The sequence below is a fragment of the Entelurus aequoreus genome, linkage group LG28 (assembly GCF_033978785.1).
Source record: "Entelurus aequoreus isolate RoL-2023_Sb linkage group LG28, RoL_Eaeq_v1.1, whole genome shotgun sequence".
In the NCBI taxonomy this organism is placed as follows: domain Eukaryota; kingdom Metazoa; phylum Chordata; class Actinopteri; order Syngnathiformes; family Syngnathidae; genus Entelurus; species Entelurus aequoreus.
In genome coordinates, this window is record NC_084758.1 from 8,574,582 (window position 1) to 8,580,273 (window position 5,692).

The following is a 5,692-nucleotide window of genomic DNA, read 5'->3' on the forward strand; positions in this document are numbered from 1 at the left end:
GGAAAACTTTTTTTTTTACAAAAAAAAATTCAAAAAACAGACTTGCTTCAGCAGCACAATTCTGGTGCTGTAGTTGTAGGAGATGTCTCAAAACGTCATTAGGAGTCCCGACTAAACCCGTAAATGTAAGAAAATGCATTTTTTACGAAAAACATTTTTTGCTAAAATGTCGTAAGGGGGGACCCTGTCGTAAAAATGCCAAAAAACGGACTTGCTTCAGCAGCACAATTCTGGTGCTGTAGTTGTAGGAGATGTCTGAAAACGTCATCAGGAGTCCCGACTAAACCCGTAAATGTAAGAAAATGTAAGAAAATGCATTTTTTACGAAAAACATTTTTTGCTAAAATGTCGTAAGGGGGAACCCTGTCGTAAAAATTCCAAAAAACGGACTTGCTTCAGCAGTACAGTTCTGGTGCTGTAGTTGTAGGAGATGTCTCAAAACGTCATCAGGAGTCCCTACAAAACCTAAAAATGGCATAAAATGCTTTTTTTGGGAAAACTTTTTTTTTACAAAAAAAAATTCAAAAAACAGACTTGCTTCAGCAGCACAATTCTGGTGATGTAGTTGTAGGAGATGTCTCAAAACGTCATCAGGAGTCCCGACTAAACCCGTAAATGTAAGAAAATGTAAGAAAATGCATTTTTTAAGAAAAACATTTTTTGCTAAAATGTCGTACAAAACCTAAAAATGGCATAAAATGCTTTTTTGGGAAAACTTTATTTTTACAAAAAAAAATTCAAAAAACGGACTTGTTTGAGCAGCACAATTCTGGTGCTGTAGTTGTAGGAGATGTCTCAAAACGTCATCAGGAGTCCCGACTAAACCCGTAAATGTAAGAAAATGTAAGAAAATGCATTTTTTACGAAAAACATTTTTTGCTAAAATGTCGTAAGGGGGGACCCTGTCGTAAAAATTCCAAAAAACGGACTTGCTTCAGCAGCACAATTCTGGTGCTGTAGTTGTAGGAGATGTCTCAAAACGTCATCAGGAGTCCCGACTAAACCCGTAAATGTAAGAAAATGAAAGAAAATGCATTTTTTAAGAAAATCATTTTTTGCTAAAATGTCGTAAGGGGGGACCCTGTCGTAAAAATTCCAAAAAACGGACTTGATTCAGCAGCACAATTCTGGTGCTGTAGTTGTAGGAGATGTCTCAAAACGTCATCAGGAGTCCTTACAAAACCTAAAAATGGCATAAAATGCTTTTTTTGGGAAAACTTTTTTTTTACAAAAAATTTTTCAAAAAACAGACCTGCTTCAGCAGCACAATTCTGGTGCTGTAGTTGTAGGAGATGTCTCAAAACGTCATCAGGAGTCCCGACTAAACCTGTAAATGTAAGAAAATGTAAGAAAATGCATTTTTTACGAAAAACATTTTTTGCTAAAATGTCGTAAGGGGGGACCCTGTCGTAAAAATGCCAAAAAACGGACTTGATTCAGCAGTACAATTCTGGTGCTGTAGTTGTAGGAGATGTCTTAAAACGTCATCAGGAGTCCCAACAAAACCTAAAAATGGCATAAAATGCTTTTTTTGGGAAAACTTTTTTTTTACAAAAAAAATTCAAAAAACGGACTTGTTTGAGCAGCACAATTCTGGTGCTGTAGTTGTAGGAGATGTCTCAAAACGTCATCAGGAGTCCCGACTAAACCTGTAAATGTAAGAAAATGTAAGAAAATGCATTTTTTACAAAAAACATTTTTTGCTAAAATGTCGTAAGGGGGGACCCTGTCGTAAAAATGCCAAAAAACGGACTTGCTTCAGCAGTACAATTCTGGTGCTGTAGTTGTAGGAGATGTCTTAAAACGTCATCAGGAGTCCCAACAAAACCTAAAAATGGCATAAAATGCTTTTTTTGGGAAAACTTTTTTTTTACAAAAAAAATTCAAAAAACGGACTTGTTTGAGCAGCACAATTCTGGTGCTGTAGTTGTAGGAGATGTCTCAAAACGTCATCAGGAGTCCCGACTAAACCCGTAAATGTAAGAAAATGTAAGAAAATGCATTTTTTAAGAAAAACATTTTTTGCTAAAATGTCGTAAGGGGGGACCCTGTCGTAAAAATTCCAAAAAACGGACTTGCTTCAGCAGTACAATTCTGGTGCTGTAGTTGTAGGAGATGTCTCAAAACGTCATCAGGAGTCCCTACAAAACCTAAAAATGGCATAAAATGCTTTTTTTGGGACAACTTTATTTTTACAAAAAAAAATTCAAAAAACGGACTTGTTTGAGCAGCACAATTCTGGTGCTGTAGTTGTAGGAGATGTCTCAAAACGTCATCAGGAGTCCCGACTAAACCCGTAAATGTAAGAAAATGTAAGAAAATGCATTTTTTAATAAAAACATTTTTTGCTAAAATGTCGTAAGGGGGGACCCTGTCGTAAAAATTCCAAAAAACGGACTTGATTCAGCAGCACAATTCTGGTGCTGTAGTTGTAGGAGATGTCTTAAAACGTCATCAGGAGTCCCGACTAAACCCGTAAATGTAAGAAAATGCATTTTTTAAGAAAAACATTTTTTGCTAAAATGTCGTAAGGGGGGACCCTTTCGTGAAAATACCAAAAAACGGACTTATTTCAGCAGTACAATTCTGGTGCTGTAGTTGTAGGAGATGTCTCAAAACGTCATCAGGAGTCCTTACAAAACCTAAAAATGGCATAAAATGCTTTTTTTGGGAAAACTTTTTTTTTACAAAAATTTTTTCAAAAAACAGACTCGCTTCAGCAGCACAATTCTGGTGCTGTAGTTGTAGGAGATGTCTCAAAACGTCATCAGGAGTCCCGACTAAACCCGTAAATGTAAGAAAATGTAAGAAAATGCATTTTTTACGAAAAACATTTTTTGCTAAAATGTCGTAAGGGGGGACCCTGTCGTAAAAATGCCAAAAAACGGACTTGCTTCAGCAGCACAATTCTGGTGCTGTAGTTGTAGGAGATGTCTCAAAACGTCATCAGGAGTCCCGACTAAACCCGTGAATGTAAGAAAATGCATTTTTTAAGAAAAACATTTTTTGCTAAAATGTCGTAAAAATTCCAAAAAACGGACTTGCTTCAGCAGTACAATTCTGGTGCTGTAGTTGTAGGAGATGTCTCAAAACGTCATCAGGAGTCCCTACAAAACCTAAAAATGGCATAAAATGCTTTTTTTGGGAAAACTTTTTTTTTACAAAAAAAAATTCAAAAAACGGACTTGTTTGAGCAGCACAATTCTGGTGCTGTAGTTGTAGGAGATGTCTGAAAACGTCATCAGGAGTCCCGACTAAACCCGTAAATGTAAGAAAATGTATGAAAATGCATTTTTTAAGAAAAACATTTTTTGCTAAAATGACGTAAGGGGGGACCCTGTCGTAAAAATGCCAAAAAACGGACTTGCTTCAGCAGTACAATTCTGGTGCTGTAGTTGTAGGAGATGTCTCAAAACGTCATCAGGAGTCCCTACAAAACCTAAAAATGGCATAAAATGCTTTTTTTGGGAAAACTTTTTTTTTACAAAAAAAAATTCAAAAAACGGACTTGTTTGAGCAGCACAATTCTGGTGCTGTAGTTGTAGGAGATGTCTGAAAACGTCATCAGGAGTCCCGACTAAACCCGTAAATGTAAGAAAATGTAAGAAAATGCATTTTTTAAGAAAAACATTTTTTGCTAAAATGACGTAAGGGGGGACCCTGTCGTAAAAATGCCAAAAAACGGACTTGCTTCAGCAGTACAATTCTGGTGCTGTAGTTGTAGGAGATGTCTCAAAACGTCATCAGGAGTCCCTACAAAACCTAAAAATGGCATAAAATGCTTTTTTTGGGAAAACTTTTTTTTTCCAAAAAAAATTCAAAAAACAGACTTGCTTCAGCAGCACAATTCTGGTGCTGTAGTTGTAGGAGATGTCTCAAAACGTCATCAGGAGTCCCGACTAAACCCGTAAATGTAAGAAAATGCATTTTTTAAGAAAAAAATTTTTTGCTAAAATGTCGTAAGGGGGGACCCTGTCGTAAAAATTCCAAAAAACGGACTTGCTTCAGCAGTACAATTCTGGTGCTGTAGTTGTAGGAGATGTCTCAAAACGTCATCAGGAGTCCCTACAAAACCTAAAAATGGCATAAAATGCTTTTTTTGGGAAAACTTTTTTTTTACAAAAAAAAATTCAAAAAACGGACTTGTTTGAGCAGCACAATTCTGGTGCTGTAGTTGTAGGAGATGTCTGAAAACGTCATCAGGAGTCCCGACTAAACCCGTAAATGTAAGAAAATGTAAGAAAATGCATTTTTTACGAAAAACATTTTTTGCTAAAATGTCGTAAGGGGGGACCCTGTCGTAAAAATTCCAAAAAACGGACTTGCTTCAGCAGTACAATTCTGGTGCTGTAGTTGTAGGAGATGTCTCAAAACGTCATCAGGAGTCCCTACAAAACCTAAAAATGGCATAAAATGCTTTTTTTGGGAAAACTTTTTTTTTACAAAAAAAAATTCAAAAAACGGACTTGTTTGAGCAGCACAATTCTGGTGCTGTAGTTGTAGGAGATGTCTGAAAACGTCATCAGGAGTCCCGACTAAACCCGTAAATGTAAGAAAATGTAAGAAAATGCATTTTTTACGAAAAACATTTTTTGCTAAAATGTCGTAAGGGGGGACCCTGTCGTAAAAATTCCAAAAAACGGACTTGCTTCAGCAGTACAATTCTGGTGCTGTAGTTGTAGGAGATGTCTCAAAACGTCATCAGGAGTCCCTACAAAACCTAAAAATGGCATTAAATGCTTTTTTTGGGAAAACTTTTTTTTTACAAAAAAAAATTCAAAAAACAGACTTGCTTCAGCAGCACAATTCTGGTGCTGTAGTTGTAGGAGATGTCTCAAAACGTCATCAGGAGTCCCGACTAAACCCGTAAATGTAAGAAAATGTAAGAAAATGCATTTTTTAAGAAAAACATTTTTTGCTAAAATGACGTAAGGGGGGACCCTGTCGTAAAAATTCCAAAAAACGGACTTGATTCAGCAGCACAATTCTGGTGCTGTAGTTGTAGGAGATGTCTCAAAACGTCATCAGGAGTCCCTACAAAACCTAAAAATGGCATAAAATGCTTTTTTTGGGAAAACTTTTTTTTTCCAAAAAAAATTCAAAAAACAGACTTGCTTCAGCAGCACAATTCTGGTGCTGTAGTTGTAGGAGATGTCTCAAAACGTCATCAGGAGTCCCGACTAAACCCGTAAATGTAAGAAAATGCATTTTTTAAGAAAAACATTTTTTGCTAAAATGTCGTAAGGGGGGACCCTGTCGTAAAAATTCCAAAAAACGGACTTGCTTCAGCAGTACAATTCTGGTGCTGTAGTTGTAGGAGATGTCTCAAAACGTCATCAGGAGTCCCTACAAAACCTAAAAATGGCATAAAATGCTTTTTTTGGGAAAACTTTTTTTTTACAAAAAAAAATTCAAAAAACGGACTTGTTTGAGCAGCACAATTCTGGTGCTGTAGTTGTAGGAGATGTCTGAAAACGTCATCAGGAGTCCCGACTAAACCCGTAAATGTAAGAAAATGTAAGAAAATGCATTTTTTACGAAAAACATTTTTTGCTAAAATGTCGTAAGGGGGGACCCTGTCGTAAAAATTCCAAAAAACGGACTTGATTCAACAGCACAATTCTGGTGCTGTAGTTGTAGGAGATGTCTCAAAACGTCATCAGGAGTCCCGACTAAACCCGTAAATGTAAGA